Here is a 23,401-nt window from a genome sequence, read left to right as displayed (position 1 = left end):
GTTCTAGAGGAAAAATCTCAAAATAATGTTTCATTTAAAAGTTCGAGTGGTAGTAAACGTCATTTTATCTGCTCGAATGAAGTGGTTAGTTCCACAGATATTAATTGAGAGAGTAAAGGGCTGAACACAATGACAGCGACATAGCGACACAGCGGCACAGCGTCAAACGCGCAATGTACTAAAATCGTGCTAACCGCTGTACCGCTGCTGCGTTGCCGCATTCCTACCCACAATGCATGCCCTCAAAATCTATTTATTTTTTCCTCTTCCGCTGCATGCTGTTCGTAAACAAACCACGTTAACGGGATTATTTTGATTGCAGTTTTGAGTTATTTGTTATTTGCATAATCTCTGAAAGATCAGTAGAAGGTCTTCTGTATAATTAATCAATCTGAAACATCCGTCTGTAAACATATCCAAGGGGCTTTGAAATTCTCCGAAGTTCAGTGATTGTCTCTGAATTTGCATTAACTTTAAAAACTACAAGGGACAGCTCTATGGGGTTGTACGCAATGGTGACGTAGGACTACGTGGTCTTATATAATAAATGGTAATGTGTATCTTTATTGAGCCAGGTATTAATCGGAACCATATTTTAATTATTTTCCTTGCCTCATTTTTATGTTTTGATTTTCTGTTTTTTTTCACTATCGTACAGATTTGTCGTACAAGCAGAAGCAATACTTTTGTGCGCGGAATCTGACGAAATATTGCTTGGAGCCAATGCCCATGATTGTGCTGGGTAATTTTAACATGGACCTCATGAACGAAGGGAACTTGAAGTTCGTCGAGTTCATGAAGAAATATTTGCACCTGAGCATGGACCGTGAGTGGACTTAATTTTTGTTCACAACGTCCGCCTTGACAGTAAAAAGTAGAACTCTTACACGTTAAACCATCGCCCAGTTTTGTCACTTTTCGAGTTCTAGGCTCTTAACTCAGGGCGTTTATCATCGTTGCCAATCTGCACCGTGCCGGAGTGTGAGCCAACAGCAAAGCCATGCTGTGTGCATCAGAACTCATCTGACAAATCAAACGGCCCTTTTCAGGGTCACAAACATTTTCTGGCTATTTTAATTTCTATCTTCTCAATGCAATAAGGCAGTTCTGTGTCAACCATATAAGATCACCATAAATACTTATTTGTACGGCTACGCTGGACACGGGTTGACCCCCACTAGCACAGCACTAGCCTTCAACAATACGATAAATGGGCACTCAGAGAGCTACCGTTTTGCTGGTTCCAGGAATTTCATTCATGCCAAGATTAGTAGAATTCCTAAACAATCTCTTTTGAAATAAGTTGGTGGCCCTGAACAGGGCCGTTTCGGATAGGGAAAATGAACGAAGATTAACCTCAGATGCGCCCCTGACGCTTCAGGTAACAGCGCCACGAATGACGATTTCCTGCATCACCTTACCTTGAGCACACCCGGGTTTTAGATTTGACCAGAGAAACGCTTGACATCACCACGACGAACCAGACGACGGACGGCGGACTTTGTAATACCCTGTAAGTTATCATGCAACACAACTGGCTCCTCCTTTGCCTCACTTGCCACGTCCAGTCATTGTTTATGCTGTTGATGTTTCTTCGTGTAAGGTTGAAACGCATGTGACAAGAAATTAGTAGTAAAATTCTTTTTTATTTTGATTTGTTATGTGGTTTACAATTGCTAATACAGGGCAAGAGGTCAGCCAGAAAGGCTCTTCATCTTTTGTGAACTTTTTGATTTTGTATTGTACATGTTGTGTTTTACTGTGTAATATTTTTCAATTTTCTTCTGGTGAAGTATGTTGTTTGAATGTTTTAATTTGTTATTCCACCTACTTAACATAACGTGCCAGATCCCTGACGATCTGTTGATCGGATCGCCTACAGCAATCTCTGAACCTTGCGATGGAGTCAGCTCTCCGTAACTCCAGTGTCTGAAGACCAGCCAGGTGGTGGACCTCAGAATTTCTAGTCCGCGGGGGACTGTTTAGGATGATCCTAAGGATCTTGTTTTGGATCCTTTGGAGTTTGAGGTGATGGCATTTGGCGCAACTCTCCCAGATTGGCATCGCGTATTCTATTACGGGAAGAATGATTTGTTTGTAGACAGCAAGCTTATTTTTCAGGGACAGGGTAGACCTCCTGTTGATGAGTGGATACAACGATCTTATCAAGATGTTGCACTTGGTTTTGGTTTTGACAACGTGCTCCCTGAAAAGAAGCTTGCTGTCTAGTGTTAGCCCGAGGTACATGACCTCTTTGGACCATTGCACCACTGAGCCGTTTAAGCAGATCTTATTATTCTCAGACGGAACAATTCTAGGAAATTTTGAGTGTGGAAAGATGATCACCTGGGTCTTTGCCGCGTTGATACGGATCTTCCAGCTGTTGAAATATTCAGACAGGACGTCCAGGCCTCTCTGAAGTTTGGCAATCAGAGCTCCGATGACCCTACCCTTTTAGACGATGGATGTGTCATCTGCGAACAGAGACAACGATCCACCATCAGGGAGACCCGGCATATCGGTGGTGAACAGCACATATACTATGATACAAGAGCAATAGTTTGTATGGTTTAGCTCGATTTGTGTACATTTGTTACTTAGGACCTATTATTGTTTACCATTCGGTAGCGCTGCATTCAAGCAGTTGCTGAAAGTTGAAACAGATTCGCGGAAAAAAACAGGCAAAGGAGCGGGACAATGTAACTAATCGGCTGCAAAAGACAGCTTCGATCTTCCAAGTGTGACAGAATCTGACCAGTACCTATATATTAATATCAACAAAACCGTCAAGCGGCTTGATCCGTCAGAGAAGTTGATCAAGTTTGTCCACCGGATCAATGCATCGAGCAAGTCAGATCTAATCATCAATGGCCACTATCTGCAGAACCATGGTGGGTATATACATGGTGATACAGCTTTGTCACTATATAGACGAGGAGGACGAGAGGGGAAATGACGATTTTAGAGCAAATTGTAAACAAACTCGGTCGCTGTCCCATTCAAAAATCCTAAGAGAAGAGGTGACAATACGGGGGCGAAAATGAACCACTTTTCTGTCAAACGTGAACCAGCTCCTGATTGGCCGATTTCATGTGCGTAAGATAGAGATAGAGGGATAAAGATAGAGATAGAGATAGAAATCAAAGAGGAAGAAGCCAATTGTCACCTCTTCCTCTTAGCAAAACTCCAACATGGCTGAATCATGAATTTGACACATTTGAACACCTATATGCAGTCACCTTGTGCAGAACCAGAACAGTCTGAACTAAAGAGCCTAAATTAAAAAAGAGGCGACATGTCAAAATTGGAACAATCGATTGTCTGTCAAAGTCATAGAAAAAGTCATTCCAATCGAGCAGAAGACCTGTCAAATGGATAAGATGTCGTCTCTTTATAAATTCAGGCTCTTTTGTCTGAACGATTGGGGTGCGGTGACTGGAAGTGGAGTGTCGACTTCGGCTCAGAATCAATCTTGTTATGTTGATTGAGCATCCGTCCGGGGAACTATAACACGTCTGAAAATTTCGTCTTTTCTGAAAATACCGTCTCTGAAGATCTGTGAGCAGCGTTGCCAGGTCGTTTTCAGAAAAATCTGGACCAGGTAAAATATAAAATCTGAAAAAATTTGGAATGCTCCGAAAAATCCTCTTTTTAACATAATGCTATTGAAATCAGAGTGATGTGCCAATCTCCCGTAAGAATAGGTCAGTATGATCATATGGAATTTATTTAAAGTACTAGAATGGTTATAAATTACACGTTTATATAAATTATTTAAAGCAAATAATTTGTAAGCATTGCTAAAATCATCCAAAAGTTGAAAAGTATTGATATAGTGTCCCCAAAAAATTCAAATTTCCATTACGCAGCAATTGAGATAAATATGGGTAAAAAACAGCAGAAAATATGGTTTGAACTGTTTTTGTTTTAAACTGTATCTTTTTAAAAAGAATGAGAATCAAAGAATCAAGGAAATTTGATGGGATGGATTTTTTGAAATAATAGTCGATGTAGTCCTTCCTATTTGATGCAGTACCAGAATTTAAAGATTTTATTAGTTTTAAATAATTCTAATATTACCCTGAGGTTGATCAGATTTACAGTTTAATTCTTGACATCATACAACACACAACACCAAACATACCAGTAGGCAATTTTATTTTGAAGCAAAATTCACCTGGCTGAAGTGGGAATCAAAGCCTAACATCGTGGAACTCACACACAGTTTACCTAAACTACTGCTAACTCCACTATTCGCATGACCATTATGCAAAAGAATAATTTTATAATATTACTAAAATGAAAACTGATAGTTTCATTTTTGAAGTCTAAGGATCGTGCAATGATTCTAAATTCCGGAATTTATATTTTTCCTGCGTTCCAGATCATGAAATTTTTTGGTAGTCTGAATTTACTTGAAACTCTTCACAGGATATCTTCGCCTTTTTGTTTAGTTCAATTTGAATCATCCTAGAATTCCATCAGACTTTAACATTAACATTATTGTTTATTGTTTATTGTTGCCATACATCATGCCATGGGCTGTAGCCCAAATGATGTTAATTATACTAATCATAAAAATAATAATAGTAAAATTACATGTCAAATAATCACAGAAAGAAAAACAAAGCAACATGGTCAGAATGTAAAAAACACATAAATGAAAATACACTAATTTTCTCTGTCAGTCACTGCGGCCAACAGATGAGAATCTCCGACGAAGCGCATCACGTGTGAGGTGAAAGTCGAATACAGATGCGACTCTATTGACAGATGCACCTTTTTTTTCTATATTCCCCTAAAATAATCTTGAAAATATCTAAACTTTTCCACTAACATTCTAAAAGTTCTTAGCATTACCTCTTGAAATCTCTTATAAATCACTCTCCAATTCCACAACTCCCTCAAATTGGTAGTAATTCCCAAGAATTGGCTCTATTTTGTGTCCATTTTTCTCTATGAAATTCTTAAAACATTCTTAACAATTTCCTTGGTACACTCTTCAGAATGACCGTCACACTCTTCTCAGACTTATCTGATAATTCTCTTTAAACAGCTTTGTAGGTAAGGTTAGAATTGGTTTGAAATCCTTTTCAGTATTACCTAAGTACTCAAGTTCTTTGTAAAAATGGTTTTGACAATCTCCCAGAAATTGCGCTTAAAATTTTATTAAAATTAATCTTGGACGGAATTCCATTGAAATTATTCTCACGATTCGTATCAGTATACTCCTTAAGTTTCATCATAATAATTTTCAATGATTTCTCTTCCGGATTGAATTTTGTTTATTGACAAAATCTACATGCAATTGTCATCAGAGTAGACAAAACAATTTACCCCGTCTTCAACCAGAGGTTGCACAGACTGAATATTTAACACTACACCACGGACAACACACCAAACCCATTAGAACAGTAGAGAAATTTTCAGATTGCCATAGTTTGCCCCGACTGGAGCTGGAATGGAACCATCACTTTGTGGCACTCACAATACACCTAAGTGATGGCTGACGTCGCACGACCCCAAAGCCCACAAAGATGGATGTTATTCTACTCAGAAGTAGCTTGAAAATCAATTGCAGTGATATTTTTAAAGCAACATGTTTTAAAAACCTGGGAAAATCTGGAACATATTTAAAAAATCTGAAGACTAAAAATCTGGAAAATCCAGATAAATCTGGAATACTGGCAACGCTGTCTGTGAGCATATTTAAAGTTCCTTGAGCTTCTTTCAATTTTTGTGAACTGTCCTGCAATTCAATGAACTGCTCTGAATTTTCGTCAGCCTATTGGCAGTTTTGTTTGCTGGTCGGAAGCTCCGTGAAATTTTTGTTAAAGGATAAATTTAAAGAACTTCCGATAAGAAATTCAGAAAATTTCAGAGGACATCCAACGAGAAGCTCAAAGGAATTCCGAGGTCAACTTCAGAAAACTTCCGACGAGAAATTCGGCGAGAAGTTTAGAGAACATCCAAAAAGAATTCAGAGAAGAATTTCTATGAACTTTCGACGTGAAATTCAGAAAACTTCTCATCGAAAATTCAGAGAATGTCCAACGATATGTTTAGAGTACTTCCGACAAGAAGTTCATTGAGCTTCTGAAGAGAAATTTCGAGGAGATGTTCAGAGACCTTTCGCACATAGCATATGTGGAACTCGATACTTAAAAATCGACTCCATTTTAGTGATTTCAAGTGGTACATCGATCTCTCAAATAATCACCAGCTGTAAAATGAGAAAGGGCCTTGATCCCCTTTCTCATTTTACAGCTGGTGATTATTGATTGGGTAGTCAATTCTATTAAAATCATTAAAGCGTGGTCTATAATTCTCTGTATTCTTAGCACTTTTGAACTTATGTCTTTGTTTTTTCTTAACTATTTATGTCCTTTATTTATAACTATATAGCTAGCTAGGTATTAACGTTGTTGTATGTTGTATGCAATGACATGCCACCCAACGTATTGTTTTTCTGTAGCTATGGCAAAAAAGTAAGGAAACTTCACACCAATTCTTGTTGAATTTTTCTAACCTTATCTTTTTGCATACTTAGAAGAAAAATGTATGTACCATTTTTATCGTTAAACATTTTCTAAATGTTTGGAACCAATTGCATCAACCTTTGATTTCCTTTTGGAGTTGTAGGAGGAAAAATACGACCGCGCAAATTAGGAGCTAACTGCATACATTTTGAAGTCCAAAGAGAAGCAGCATCATTTTAGAACAAGATTCCCGGTTTATGCGAAAATTATGCAGTGTTTTGAGCTGACCATCGGCATTCGCAAGAATTTCGCAAGCAGGAAAACGTGGAAAGATTGATCGAAAAGGCAGAGGAAGGGCGTTCCTAGCAAACTTTTTTCGATCACTATGGCTAAGGTCCAAACCTGGGGCTCCCAGTTAGCTGTCTCAAAGTTACCAGGAACGGCTATTTTTTCTAGCAACAATAAGCACCATTTACAAACGAAAGTAATCTTTTGAATCTATTTTACATAGGATAAGTGTACCAGTATTGGCACTAGTGGTCCAGTTTTTGTTCCTAGGGCCAAATTTAAAATAAATTTGAATTGCTTTATTTGCATAGATTTCTGCCAAAACATATGTTCTATCCTTGTATCGAAACAAATTTAGAAAGAATGTTAAAATGTGGAATGGCCACTTCGACGACTACTAGGGCTTAAAACTGGTACACATGCCCTAGCTATGTTTTTGAATTTCTTAGAAATTTTTTGACTTTTTTGACCGATGTCAGCAGAATATTTCATGACACTCATAAGTTGACTTACTAATAGCACAGTGAACAATATTATTCATACGCAATGCTAGTTTTATAACACCTACTCAACGCAAACATAAAATCTTCGAATTGTTTGCATTCAATTACATTCAACTATCGCAATTTACGCAATGAATCCAATGGAATTCAATCAGGTCAAAGAGATTAAGAAATATTATATCTGTAAATAGGCAATATTACTGGTTAATAACACTCTTGATTGGCTTCTGACCAGCTTGAAAATACTAGTTTTAAAAAAAACCTTTGATAAGTCCCCTGCAGAGCTAGTCGGAAAAAGGAAGGCCGCATTATCCGATGTCAATCATACAAGGTCTGCAACAACAGGCAGCTTGCTGGTGTTAGAAGCAGAAATGACGAAGTTACGTCAGCACAACATTCCATACTGCGAACAGCAGACGTGACATCACAGACAGCAGCTTTTTCGTGTAAAAGATAAACTCTGCGTCGAAATACGAACACCACATTTCACAATCAACTGTGTAATACCAATAAGTCAGTTGGGCCAGAATTTGTATGATTGACATCGCGCATTACCCTGACAATTTACAATTCGCCTTCACTCTATATCTCTTTACTCTTATGGTAAAATTCCATCAGCAATCGTCAGTCTGTGCGTGAAACCTGTGGTGGAGTGAAGAGATAAGACAAAGTCCGCTAGATTTCATGCACATATTTTCAGATGCTTATGGGATTTTACCATAGGAGTAAAGAGTTGCAGGGTCTTTGTCAACGTCAATGCTATCTGAGCATGCAACCATACATCTGCTTTTCTTTCATAAGAGTTAATATCGCAAACGTTAACTTTTTCTGCGAATTTCTCGAGAATGAAAAACTACTCAAGTCAACTACACGTAAATTGTGTAGAGGGAGAGTCCCCCTATCTGAAGGAAGTGGTAGTTTACATGGATTGACTTTGAACTACAAGAAATAAACGAAAGAAGCCATTGTTTAAGTTTTCGACATTGGTCCTTATGAACGCACAGTGTCGATATCACGACAATTTTGTTTTGACAGATCGATGACCAACTATACCCGTTATACCACTGAGGCAACACAAAAAAGGGCCAACTTTTAAAAAGTTATTTTGCATGCAGTTCCACATATCTTATGTGCCTTTCGAGAAAAGTTCAAAGAGCTTCTGGTGAGACATTCAAAGAACTTCCAACGAAAAATTCAAAGAATTTACAAGAAGCGGCTCAGACATCTTCTAACGAGAAGTTCAGAGAGCTTCCGAACTTCGCCTTGTAAATTCTTTGAAGTTTTCTCTGAACTTCTCGTCGGAACATGTCGAAAGTTCGGTGAGCTTGTCAGAAGATCCGCGAGCTTGTCGGAAGTTGTGTGAACTTCTCACAATTATCCTGAAGTTCAAAGAACTTTCGAGAAGAAGTTCATAGAACATTCCACCATAAATTAATTGAACTTTCAACAAGAGCTTCGGAGATCGACGAAATATTCAGGATACTTCTGAGATTCAGAGATTATTCGGCGACAAATCCAGAGAGCATATGTTCAGAGAACTTCCAACGAGTCGTTCAGAGAACTTCCGAGGGGATGTTCAGAGAGTTTTGTCAGAAAATTCCGAAAGGAAGTTCAAAGAATCTCCGAGGAGCAGTTCAGAGAACTTTCGACTAGAAGTTCGGATATCTCCCGATAAGAATTTCCGAAGAAATACGATTAGAAGTTCATAGATCTTCCAAGAAGAAACTCAGAGAATTTCCAAGGTGAGGATCACAGAACTTCCGAGGAGAGGATCAGAGAACTTCCGTCTAAACATTCAGACAACGTCCGATGAATTCAGATAACTGTCAAGAAGAGGCTCAGGGAACATCATTCAATTTTCTTAAAGATAAATCGTCCAGCTAAAACCTTTGTAGGGGTAAGAGGTGAGACCATCATCATCATCATCATAATTAAGTTACCCACAACAATAACACCAGCTTTGTAATAGTGCCGCCATTCTATTAGACACTACAGTCGGTGAGAAACTTAAACTACATTGTTTCCTCGAAATTACTATTATTCTACTTAATTTATGTAGGAATGAATTGCGTTGCAAAGGTCACGAGAGGATTAAACCATATTAATCTTACCCTACGAAAGCCAATCGGTAAGGTCATACCTAAGTACCGAGATAAACACAACAAACGCTAAACTCTATTACCATTAGGACAACCACAATAATCAGGTCAAGAACCCACTTGAATCCCAGCCGGGAGTTATATGCTAAAGGAACTAAACGTAAGTTTTACCGGCTAAAATTATAATCTAAACTTATATCTATATAAGGCACAAATACTGAATTTAATAGATACCATTATGAAACACAAAATTGATTTAGAACTAATATTGATCTCAAATGGTGAGGACCACAAGGGAAAGAGCGTCCAACATAGCTCTGGTCTTCACAAGCTCCTACCTCACGCTTCCACGTGTCGGATGATGACAGCCAGTATATGCCCATATATGTGCTGGTAGCGGGGTGTGGGCAATGTCATCACGATTAACCCATATCGTGATGATAGCAAGGCTGAGGAGGTGCGAATCGTCGAGCGTCTGTCCACCAGGAGGTGCGGCTCGAACAGCGTCTGTCTGGGATCCAGCCAGCGGCTGAAACAAGAAATGTTGAATCGTGTCAACTAAACCTAAGATGGCAGCCCCATCAACACGATGTAGGTATCGCGACCCTGGTACGGTAGCATGCTGAATTATAAAAGTACTCAGAAAAATGAAGTAAGAAGAAGAAAAAACGGACGGAATTTTCGGCAACTGACTCAACGGCATCGAAATAAGGACAATGAATGGAAACTCGGTTCTTGGAATGTCAGAACGTTAAATGAACCTGGACGAGTGGGCCTTCTGGCCCGTGAAATGCAAAAGGTGAATGTGAGTGTGGCTGCTATTCAAGAAGTACGGTGGCTTAGATCTGGAGAACGTGAATTCAGGGCGGTACATCCTATCGCCAACACATCGTTCAAATACCATATCTACTACAGCGGTGGCGATAGAGCAGAACACGGAGTTGGTTTCGTAGTGATTGGGAAACAAATGAAGCGGGTTATGCGGTGGAAACCGGTTAGCGAGCGCATCTGCGTGTTGAGGATTCGTGGTAAATTCTTCAATTACAGCCTGATCAACATCTACGCACCGACTAACGATAAATCCGATGACGTGAAGGACGCATTTTATGAAAGCCTGGATAAAACCTATGATGAGTGCCCTAAACACGACGTGAAGATTGCCATCGGAGATGCAAACGTGCAGGTTGGAAGAGAGGAATTCTTTCGCCCAATCATTGGAACAGAGAGCCTTCACTCTGCAACGAATGATAATGGCCTGAAGCTGATAAATTTCACTGCTGCAGTAGCACCCACTTTCCACGTATTGGTGGATGGTCGGCATTTCTCGGATGTCGTAGATGTCTGGACCTTCAGGGGTCCTAATATTGACTCGGATCACTACCTCGTTGTCACGAAATTTCGAGCGCGTCTATCGACCGTTACGAGTTCGAGAAACCGAAGATCAATCCGTTTCAACATCCAGCGTTTGACAGTAGATGGTGTTGCTGCAGAGTACCACCAAAAGCTGAATGAGCGGATAGCGGAAATCAACGTGAACGGGAATCTCAACAATCTGTGGGAAGCTGTCCACGGAGCGGTGAGCACAACAGCACGAGAGGTGATAAGTACAGCTCAGAGGCGCCCCCGGAACGGGTGGTTTGACGAGGAGTGCCAGCGAGTGACAGAGGAGAAGAACGTCGCCAGAAGCCGAATGTTGGTGTCTGGTACCCGTCAGAGCGGTACAGGGTAGCAAGGTCAGCCGAGAAACGAACCCATCGCAGGAAAAAAAAAAGGCAGTACGAGGAACGCGTTATTGCTGAGGCGCAAGAAAGTATGGAGCAGAATGAGATGCGAAGGTTTTACGTAACTGTCAATGGCGTGAGGAGTAAGACAGCGCCGTCTCCCGCCATGTGCTATGACCGTGAAGGTAATCTGCTGACAGATAAAACGATGGTGGCTGCCAGGTGGAAGGAGTTCTTCGAGACGTTGCTGAACGGAGAGAACGAGAGATGCACCAGATGATCCACCGTATACTGCTCAAGAGGAGGGAGGAGGAAGAATAGCCCGCTAGTTGGTTGGATGGTCTCGTTTGTCCCCTCTACAAAAAGAGACTGGAGTGCGCCAATTACAGAAGAATCACGCTTCTGAATTCGGCGTACAAAATATTATCACGTCTTCGCCGGCAAATACCAGGCTGGTTTTCATGAGGGTCGATCAACGACGGATCAAATGTTAACCCTGCGTCAAATCCTTGAGAAGTTCCGGGAATACAACTTGCAGACTCATCATCTGTTCATAGATTTCAAGGCAGCGTACGATTCAGTAGAGAGAAACGAGCTATGGCAGATAATGCAAGAAAACGGTTTTCCGATGAAACTAATTAGACTGATTCGTGCAACGCTGGATGGTTCGAAATCATGTGTACGGGTTGCAGACAGGGTTGCTTCCACTCACTTGCTATAAAAACATATTTTTCGGAATTATGCAATCATTAGATGATAAAACGATATGTTGTACTTGTAAGTAACGGGAAGAGGGTTTAACGAATGTGTTTGACTCGTAAAACCTGTCAATTTTGCTTTCAGAGCGTCACAATCAGCGATCTTATGATTCGTGAGCGTTCACTCAGAGTGAGCACTCACGAGTCGTAAAATCGCTGATTGTGACGCACTGAAAGCAATATTGACAGATTTTATGTGTCAAACACATACTTCACGTCCTCATCTTGTAACTTACAAGTTCTTATTATCACTATACTATCTCATGATTTCATAATTCTGAAAAACATTTTTTTATAGCAAGTGAGTGGAAGTAACCCTGGTTGCAGACGAGATTTCGGCCTCGTTCGTGACCTTAGATGGGTTGAAGCAGGGAGATGCTCTTTCGAACTTGCTATTCCATCGATGCCATCATCACAAAGTCGCACATGCTCCTTGGTTTTGCGGACGACATCGACATCATCGGAATCGACCGTAGAGCAGTGGAAGAGGCGTTCGCGCCTTTTAAGAGGGAGACAGCGAGGATCGGTCTCATGATAAATTCTACCAACGAAGTACATGGTCGCCGGTAGAAAGCGTGGGAGCAATAGTGGTGTTGGTAGTGAAGTGGTGCTAGATGGCGAAAAATTTGAAGTTGTGGACGAATTTGTTTATCTTGGTACTTTAGTGACGTGCGATAATGATGTTACCCGCGAGGTGAAAAGGCGTATTGCAGCCGCGAACAGGGCTTTCTACGGGTTGCGTAGCCAGCTGAAGTCCCGCAGCTTGCGTACAAAAACAAAATTCGCGCTGTACAAGATGTTGATTCTGCCGGTAGCCCTTTATGGTCACGAATCGTGGGCATTGAAAGAGGCCGATCGGAGAGCTTTCGGTGTCTTCGAGCGTAAAGTGCTTTGAACAATACTCGGTGGTAAGCTGGAAAATGGCATCAAGCGGCGTCGCATGAATCACGAGTTGTACCAAGTATATAACGGCATGGATATTGTGAAGCATATAAAACACGACAGGCTACAAGTGGGCTAGGCATGTGGCACGAATGCCAGAAGAGCGTCAAGCGAAGTCAATATTCAGCAGGGAACCCGGAAGAGGACGTCGGCTCCGGGGTAGGCCACGCACGCGTTGGCTTTGTGCAGTTGAGGAGGACATTAGGTCCTTGAACGTCCAAGGCGACTGGAAGCGATTGGCTCAGGACCGAGGCCAATGGAGACGGTACTTCGTTCGGCGCAGATTTGAATTCAACGAGTCGTCGCCCATCAGGTACTCAGGTACAGGCAGTGCTGAGATTTATCATTGTCATTGACCGACTTTCGTGCGATATTGACCAAATGGTTATTCACATAGTCACTGATAGACTTGAACCTTAAAAAAACCTTTGTCAAAATCTCTTTCATTTTTTCGTCAATGACAAAGATTCACCTGGTACCAAAAAGTGTAATTTCGTGCATTTTGAGTCACATTATTGTTATCCAAGCGGTCCAGGACGTAGATGCTTGATCACTTTAACGGCTACATGCAATATTTCGTTTCAATTTTAGCTAATACAAAAATCTGCAAATGTTCGTCACTGACAGCATTGTCACTGACAATTGACATGGTTTGCCTTGACCATGACTGTTATCTCAAATGAGTGACCAAAGGAGAATTTTGAATATCACCGTGTATTGTCGAAATTTTGCAGCACTGGGTACAGGTATTGATCTCAAATGTCCTGCATCTTACAGGAAAATTATATTCTTGCAAAACAGAATTTTGCATTGTATCGCCGTCGGTGGAGAATTATAACATCGGAAAATTCCTGTTGAAACGATTTTCAACATATAACTTATTATTGTTTAATGATAGACGACGCTTTTACGAAACATTTGATTCAAAAATATCCGGTGCATGTTACTCGATGATTTTTTCCAGAGAGCCTCAAAGTTCAACTTTGAACTTTTTTGCAAGGTGTTTTAAATGCACGTTTTTGACGTAGGACTACGTCTTTGATTTCTATATGGGGGTACACTTTGTGAAAACCGAAAATGGAACATGTAACAAATTAAGAAAGATTTTGAACGTTAATAACTCAGCTACCCCTGGTCCAATTTCAATAATTTTATCACCAATCGATCAGAAATATGGCTACGCATCGATAACATCGATGCTTCCGAATGTTGATTTTCAACAAGAAACTATTGAAAAACTGGTAAATGTTCAGCATTGTCCAAAAGCGTCGAATTAACTAACAAATCCACCAATTACCTACATGCATATGCTGCTTCCCCAGCACAGTCGTCAGAGAGTAGTAAGTAGACGAAACAAGTCGAAGTGGCATTCGCCTCCGATCCTCGGGCGCGTGCGAATAGGGAGGATGGAATAGCGTAATATTTTACACACTCATCGCCATGTTCAGAACCAAACGTAAATTCTTCGAGATAACCACCATCCGTCGTCTGGCTCGCCGTGGCGGTGTCTGACGTATCTCCGGTTTGATTTACGAGGTGTGCTGAAGGTGTTCCTGAAAAATTAGATCTGTGATGCTGTCACCTACACTAAACACGCCAAGCGTAAGCGGCCATGGATGTCATCTACGTTTTTGAAGTGACAGAGACGCACTCTGTTTGGTTTCAGAGGTTAAATCATCACCAACATTGGAAACAAAACGGCTCTTTTCAGGAACACCAAGCTTATTACAGTAAAGAGTAGGAATAGAATTCATCTGCCTGTTTGTCCATATTCAGAACCACCGACCACACAAAATGCTCATGTGATCAAACTGGAAGCAGGGATACAAATTGTTTTGATCAACCTTGATCAACTTTGAATCGCCACGGCCGGATATTTTCGATGGAAGAAGCAACAATCTAGCATCTAATTCGACGAAGACGTCAGGAAACATTTCTGGATCAACAATAGAATAGGGCCCATCAGCATTTGTAAACAAACCGTTCCAAAGCCTCACAAATCGAAGGCCGCTCACACAAACCAACACCAACATCTTGTAGGTAGAAGTTTCCCCTATCCGATGATGGTGTTGGTTTGTGAGGGTGGCCTTCGCTTTGTGAGTAAAGGGCTTTGGAACGGTTTGTTTACAAATGCTGATGGGCTCTTTTCTATTGTTGATCCAGATTTGTGAAGCCGAGTTATTTACGAAAGAGAGTGTCGATGAAGAGAATCGATCAATGTAGATAGGACCTATTGAAAAGTGACGCGAGATTTGTTTTCCGTACTGAGCTCCAATGCTACCGACGCCAGGGAGGCGCCGACTGAGATTGGACCCAGGCCTGCTGGGGTGAGAGGTAATCACGCTAACCACAGACGCCGATATCTATCACGGCGAATGAGAACGACCCAAATTTGAGTTTAGTTATCTCAGAAATAAGTGCAGGAACTCAGCGATGAGTAAATATTCCTCATGTTTTCCCAGGTTTTTCCAGGATTTTCCAGGGAAAAATTCCCGAATTTGAGAAAAGTAAAGATTGAATTCACTCAGTCTATTGGTACTACTCCGAGACTGAATAAAATTTTCGTCAATTTCCTCATTTTCTGGCAGATTTTTTAGGTTTTCCACAGGAAATCATGAGACAAATTTACTCATCGCTGAGTATCTACAGTTTTAGCGATTATGAGTGAACTAAATTCAAATTTTGGGCGTTCTCATTCGCCGTGTATGCAAAAATAAAATAGCCAGTGTCGATACTTGATAGCAAACTACTCATAATGGGAGGAGTCTTTGTAGCTTTTATACCACTTGGTTGCACATCATTCTGCTTTAACCTAAAAAGATATAAAGCAGCGCTGCTGTCTGGTATCAGCAAACCTGAGGCGGTGTTCCCAATAAACCGGCGTTCCAACCACAACACCAGCTTCCGTGACCAGTTGTTCCTGGTGCACTTCACGAAGGGATCCACCAGTCTAGCGGTTCTGAGATCCAAAATCCGGGACCTGTTTCAGGTCATCATCAGTTGGGAACATTACAAATCCCAACATCGTGATGTTACGCAGTGTATGAACTGCCTCTCCTACGGCCATGGCACCAAAAACTGCCATATGAAGACTATCTGCGGCAAGTGTGCTGGAACTCACTCGACTGCGTCCTGTGAGCAAGATGATGACATCGAGCCAACGTGTGTCAACTGCGGTGGTAACCACCAAGCCTCCAATCGCGGATGTCCCAAGCGAGTGGAGTTCATCAATATCCGTCGGAAGGCTACGATCAATAATCAGCCCGGTCGCCTCCGTAATCATTGTTCGCCTCCTGCACGCACGGAAGTCCAGTACCCAGCTCTCCAGCCCCGTCGACATGTTCCGAACTTAGAACCACTTCCGCTCAACAACCAACAAGTCAAGCATGTGAGTATTCCTAACAATCGAACAGTCCAACATCGTCTCGCTGCTGCTGCTGCCCAGCCAATGCCAGATCCCTCCACCGCCCCTGGGTTATCATACGCTGGTGTTGTCTCAGGTAAGCCTGTCGACGATTCTCCGTTCTCCTCGGAGGAACTTGTGACGCTCGTGGCCGAGGTCATCATCATCTTGCGCACCTGCAAGACTCGATCTGAACAGCTTCATGCTGCCCTGTCCCTTGTCACTAAGTATGGACCGTGAAGCCATCAAGATCGTAAATTGAAACGCTTGCTCCTTGAAGAGCAAAAACATCGAGTTTGTTGAGTTTCTCAATGAACGAAACATCGACATTGCCATCATAACTGAAACCCACCTGAAGCCTGAAACAAACGTCTACCTTCCCGATTTCCGGCTCGTGAGGCTAGATCGAACCAACTCTGGAGGAGGAGGAGTGGCTATTGCAATAAGGAGAAACATCTGCTGTCGACTGATGTCCAGCTTTCAGCTGAAGATCATCGAAGCCGTAGGGGTGGAAGTTTCTACTCCTATCGGCCCCATCACCATCGTCGCGGCTTACTGCCCCAAATAAGTCAACATCAGGGACGGATCGGCAGCAGATCTGCGACGAGATATTATCAAGCTAACACGACGACGGGAAAACTTTATCATCGCTGGTGACCTGAACGCCAAACATCAAGCTTGGGGCAACAATCGGCGCAATCAAAACGGCACCATCCTGAACAACGACCTGCAGGAAGCGCAGTACAACATCTTGAGTCCGGAAACTCCCACCCGGTTGAGTCGGTCCGGTGTTCACGCTACCATCGATATCTTCATCAGCAACATGGGCAACAACATCGCTCAACCTATCAACTATCAGGAACTCAGCTCAGACCACTACCCGGTGGTGACTGAGGTGGGATCCTCCGTAAATCGATTTGAAGCTTTCCGGCGCAACTATCATCGTGTTTACTGGGGTCAGTTTCAACATTGCGTCGACACCGCTGTAGACTACGATGTCCAACCGGAATCGTCCGAAGATGTTGACCGGTGTCTGCGCTCCATCGATCAAGCAATTTCCCGGGCCAGGGAGCTACATGTGCCAGTATCCAGACAGGTGAGTAATACTCTGAACCTTGACAGGCCTACTAAAGACCTCATTAGACTCCGCAACACGATTCGTAGGCAGTACCAGCGTACTGGGCTGCCTAACCTGAAGACCAATTGCAACCGTTTGAACAAAATCATCCAAGCCAGGATGGTGGATCTCAGAAATATCGATTTTGCAAACAAGATTCGCTCTCTCCCAGATTGTGCTAAGCCATTCTGGAAAATGGCAAAGATTTTGAAAAATAAGCCGAGGCCCATTCCTCCCCTTTCCTCTCCTAACCAAAATTCGGACCCATCTTTACTAATAACCCCATTTGAAAAGGCCAATGCTCTTGGACAACACTTTGAAAATTCACATAACCTTGGCCACGCCATGGTGAGTCCCCACGAGCCTGCAGTATCACAGGCAATGGCTAGTGTCGCTGCCACCCCCGTAGTTGTCCCTGACGAAAGTAGAATATCGGCTGAGGTGATAGGTGATGAGGTGATAGCAGCGATTAAATCAACAAAGAACATGAAGGCCGCTGGTGTCGATGGAGTGGTCAACCTCGAGCTGAAAAACTTGAGTGTTGACTTCTTCAAGCACCTTGCAGTGGTCTTCAACAAGTGTTTAATGCTTGGCTACTTCCCTGCATGCTGGAAGTTAGCCAAAGTTATTCCAATTCACAAACCTGGCAAAGACCCTACCAGTGCCAAAAGCTATCGCCCCATCAGCCTCTTGTCCTCCATCTCGAAGCTATTCGAAAAATTGATACTCAGCCGTCTGCTGGTGTTTTCAAATGATAATAACATCTTTCTCAAAGAGTAATTCGGGTTTAGGAAAGGCCACTCTACCATCCACCAACTCACACGGGCTACTAACATCATCAAGCGGACTAAGTCCGTTTCCAATACATCTGCCATGGCATTGTTGGACGTCGAGAAGGCGTTCGACAATGACTGGCATGATGGTCTAGTGTACAAGCTGCATCGATTCAACTTTCCGAACTACCTCGTGAAGATCATCAAAAACTACTTGTCGGGCAGATCATTCCAGGTCTACTTGAACAATGTCTCCTCTGATACGTTCAACGTTGATGCAGGGGTCCCTCAAGGTAGCCTGCTTGGGCCTATCCTATTCAACATTTTCACGTCAGACGTACCTCCCCTGCCGGGTGGTGGTATCCTGTTGATGAATGTTCGCAGATGGCACCTCCATCATCTATAAGGGTCGAGTGATCCGTGCTCTGGCGAGTAAACTACAATCAGGCCTGGATGTTTTGTCCGACTATTTTAAGAGCTGGAAGATTTATATCAATGCAGCTAAAACACAAACCATTCTGTTTCCACATTCGTATTCACCTCGGCTTGTCCCGCCTGCTAACGTCAAGATCCATCTTGATATCACTCCCATTGAATGGTCGAGTGAAGTAGTCTACCTTGGTCTCACCCTCGATAGCAAATTGCTATTCCGATCCCATGTGGACAAGACATCCACCAAGTGTAACATCTTGATCAGGTCGCTCTACCCTCTGATAAACAGGAAGTCCACCCTGTCCCTCAAAAACAAGCTTGCTGTCTACAAGCAAATCATTCTGCCGGCTATTGAGTATGGTATGCCAATCTGGGAGAGTTGTGCAAAGTGCCACCACTTAAAGCTTCAAAGGATCCAAAACAAGATCCTCAGAATGATCCTTAACAGTCCACCGCGAACTCGTAATTCTGAGATTCACCACCTGGCCGGTCTTCAAACACTCGAGGAGCGAAAGACTTCCACGCTGGAAAGGTTCAGAGTCGCCTGTCTGCGATCAAACCACCAGATCATTCGTGATTTGGCAACCTAGTTTAAGTAGTTAGGTGCTCAAGTAGGTAGGTTATCAAATTTTTAAATTCAAACCAAAACAATCCCACAAAGGGTATCCTGTAAATTAGCGCTAAACGCAATCATCACATTAGAATAACCAATTAACTAGAACAAAGATGAAGAGCCAAAGGCTAACCAATTGAAATGTTAAATCAAATGTTGAAACATAAAACCCAGAAAATAAACGTAAATTTTACTACTACTGGTATCAGCTCATTTTCGCTTCGGACGGCGTGGTGAGCAATAGTAGCAGTAGGTTGTGGCAAAGGAGGTGCCAATCGTCATAGCAAATTCTTCGAGATAACCACCATCCGTCGTCTGGCTCGCCGTCGCAGTGTCTGACGTATCTCCGGTCTGATCTACGAGGTGTGCTGAAGGTGTTCCTGGAAAATGAGGTCCGTGATGCTGTCACCTACACTAAACACGCCAAGCGTAAGTGGCCATGGATGTCCTCTTCAATAAAACGGCCCTTTTCAGGACCATCAAGCTTACATCAGTAAAGAGTTGGAAAAGAACTTATCTATGCTTGTTTGTCCATATTCAGAACCACAAGCCCCCAACAACCACACAAACTTGGAAGCAGGGGTGCAAGTGATTTTGATTGATTCTCGTAATCAACTTTCTTTTTGAAAAAGATTACTACAAATTTGGATCGCCTACAATTCAAAACCGGAAAGAGTTGAGATAATAGATATCAAATTTTGATCAATTAAAAGAACTTAATGCTCTTCACATTTATTCCGTCCACTAGCGGTCCTACGTCAAGCTTCCGTTTGTGCCCCTAGGCACAGACCCTTCTACTTTTTTTCTATTATTTCTCAATTAGTTTGTTTTTCAATCATTGATCATTCTATATTAATCTGAGCTTCTTTTTTGCTTCCACATTTATAGCTGATAATAAACATATTTTCCAAACATTTTCTTCTTCTTATTCGCATTTTAACCCTATACTTTACTTAGTGCACGTTAGCTTATTGCGTGCTTTCAACTGAGTGTTCTAAATGCACTTCCACAGTTATTAGTTGAGAGCTTTCGATGCCAATACCAATGCATGAATTTGTATATTGTGTGGCAAGCACAATGATGCTATATGCCCAGTGTTGTCGAGAAAATATCCAACCTGAAATATTCCCCGGCCGGAGCGGGAGTTGAACCCACCACCTCCGGCTTGGTAATACCGTGCCTTTACTGACTAGGCTATGAGGCCCCAAAACATATGAATTAAACAGTTGAAGATGCTAATTTCAAATAACATACTAAAGTGGTAATTTTTATACGATAGATGAGGAGATGAAAGTATAGTATTGATGTTCCGTTAGAGTACGGCAGTGTGAAAATTGCATATAGAGAGTAGAAAGCAGCGAGCAAGGACAACTTTAGGAAAGTACAAATCGGTTTGATCATCTCTCTTTACCAAACTCCCCCGTTGGAGAGGAATGGCGAGGGGTATTCCCCCCACCACCACTGGAAAAAAAAGATGATCACCGACTCGCTCATGTACCGACGATGTGTTTGAAACAGTTCTAACGATTTTTACCGCACTCAAGTTGTTGTCTGAAGGAAGGCATCCAGTCGTAGGTTTGGAAATTGCAGCTCTTCAACGGGGGGAGTTTGGTAAAGTGAGATGATCAAACCAATTTGTACCTTCCTAAAGTTGTCCTTGCTCGCTTTCTACTCTCTTTATGCAATTTTCACACTGCCATACTCTAACTAATTAACCTCTATCCTCTATCTATCGTATAAAAATTACCACTTTAGTCTGTTATTTGGAATTAGCATCTTCAACTATGTAAATGTTTGACTTCACGCATACTAAACATATAGTCAAAGTGCATATGAATTATGTTTATGAGCTGTAATCACATCAACACATATTCTTCAAACATAATGTAAGTCATAGTGATAATAAAATAACTGCAACAACTACTGAAACAAGTAATAAAAATCAATCTTGATTAATTTCAACCCAAAGCCGTACTTCCATGTTTTCGATCAATAGCTATTCGGACTAGAACTTTCCTAAACAATTTAACAAATCAAACTGATAGGTTTTTGTATTCTGTGCACCAATACTGGTTTAAAAAATAAATGAATCGAAACTAAACTACAAGCAAAGAAAATATTCACATAGGGGAAATGGCTCCAATGTTGGCCTATGGATCTAATATTGGGCCCATCGCTAAAAATCTGCTATTTATCAATTGTATCTAGAGGAACGCGTCATTGGGACGTTACTAATGGATATTTTTGGTTGCTATGGAAAATTTAGTCGATTGCTGAATGTATGTATGGGCCCAAATTAGGGACATTTAGGCCGACATTACATCCATTTCCTCTATTACTGAAAATCGCTATCAATTTGCAACCGGTTCACGGTACCTTACATCAATTTTTGTCACTATTTTGTAATAAAAAGTATTAACCAAATAACGTTTAAAAACCATGCTTCTAGCCCAATTTCATTTAAATACTGTCTAGGCATGGACTCTACATGAGGAAAATAACCATATTAGTTCTTTATTATTTTAACGTAATCTTAATGGGGCCGGGCTTACCCAAATGATACTCAGTGCCCAGTGATGTCGAGAAAATGTCCAATCCAAACAATTCCTGACCAAACTGGGAATTGAATCCACCGAGTCTCGCACGATCTTGCTTTTTAGAGGTGTCATAACCGACTGAGCTTAGGAAATCTACATTACATATGGTAGATAATTCTAGAAAAAAACATTTCAAAAGGTCTTATCTACATTGATCGATTCTCTTCATCGACTTTCTCTTTCGTCAATTACTCAGCTGAAAAACCTTTCCCTGTTGTATTTGAAGTTCTGAACGCTAGATAAGAACCTCCTTTATCAAACTAGGGGAAATGCAGGTAATGTCGGCCTAAGTGTCCCTAATTTGGGCCCATACATAATTTCAGCAATCGACTAAGTTTTCAATAACAACCAAAAATATCCATTAGTAACGTCCCAATAACACGTTCATCTAGATAAAATTGATAAATAGCAGATTTTTAGCGATGGGCCCAATCTTAGATCTATAGGCCAACATTAGAGACATTTCCCCTATGTGGTAGAATTAGCGTGAAATCTGTTTGAATAGCAGTGGTTATGAAAAGAGAAAGTCGATTAAGAGAATTGATCAAAGCAGATACGACCATTTGAAATGTTCATCGAGAATTGCCATCTCTTCGTAGGAAGTGTTCATAGGGGTTCAATTAACTTTCGCCAGAAACCATAGTTAGGATTCTTGAATTGTCCCAATTTCGTTGACCAGCTTTTTCACTTATAGTTATCCCGTAAACTTCGCTATGTCGTGCAATATTCCATAAATGTTGGAGTTCAATCTCCTTAGAACAACTGGTTTCACTATAAAACATCAATCTGAAGAGGACCACTGCTCTCTTCCCTCTGCGGTTGACTATGTAAATTACTTTTCCAACCCAGCTCATCCAAACTCATCGCCAAAAGGCACGCTTCATCACCAAATCCAAGACGACCTGTTTATGGTCTTCGGAGTTTTATTCCTTTATGGTTTTATGCTCGACCAACGAGGAATGCAATTTGCAAACCAAATTTTTTTGTGTCACACTTCACCATTGCAGCCAGCAATTTCAGCCTTCGGGCCTTAATCATTCACGAACATCTCGGAAATCAAACAACCACACTTACAAACCCTGTAGTAGTGGGAGGCAGTAGCGTCACAAGCCTCCCTCACTATCCAAAAAACAGTTGACACTGGCACTACTCCCACTCCCTAAAGTCCCCCTCCCACCCCTTCCGCTCTTCAACCAAATCAGGCCGACGATGACGACAACGAGGGGTATCTGTTTATTACCGTTATTATCTGCCTCCTGCCTCCCCATTCCTATATCCGAAGGCAATCGTACTCACCTCCTAACCTGCTACTGCCTGCCTGTGGCCAGGCCTCCGGACCAAACGATGAAAACCCCCGATTTTAAGCCGTCTTATTGTTGCACTAGTTTTCCTTTATTGTTGTTGATTTTCACTGTCCCCCCTCCACCATCCTTCTTTCTAGGATTCTTCGGTAAATCCTAGGAATATCACACTACCTGTTTGCCACCACCTTTCCCCCGACCCGGCAGCGTCTTCTCACCACACTCTACAAGGAATCACGTCCCGTCGGTCCCACTCACCGAAGAGCACAGAGCGTCGCGCGGTAAAAATTAAAAAACACACACTGCTCCTACTGCTGCTGCTGCTGCTACTCGGAATCCTTCGCTTTCGAACAACAGGATATCTACCTGTCGGGG

General features: G+C 41.9%; 1 protein-coding gene across 1 annotated transcript in view; it reads right to left on the bottom strand.

The window, feature by feature from the left end:
• Positions 1–23,050, bottom strand: part of LOC135705234 (suppression of tumorigenicity 18 protein-like) — a 78,813-nt gene extending 55,763 nt beyond the window's left edge. The window contains exon 1 of the mRNA XM_065226844.1: positions 23,022–23,050. The gene's annotated coding sequence lies outside the window, so the exon portion shown is untranslated. The remainder of the gene's footprint in view (positions 1–23,021) is intronic.
• Between the last annotated feature and the right edge of the window lie 351 nt (positions 23,051–23,401).

This window comes from Ochlerotatus camptorhynchus, unplaced genomic scaffold, assembly GCF_037179485.1.
Source record: "Ochlerotatus camptorhynchus isolate MF236.1 unplaced genomic scaffold, CSIRO-AGI_Acam_v1.1 ptg000262l, whole genome shotgun sequence".
Lineage (NCBI taxonomy): Eukaryota > Metazoa > Arthropoda > Insecta > Diptera > Culicidae > Ochlerotatus > Ochlerotatus camptorhynchus.
Note: the sequence above shows the minus strand (reverse complement) of the source record. Positions and strands in the feature narration are given on the sequence as shown.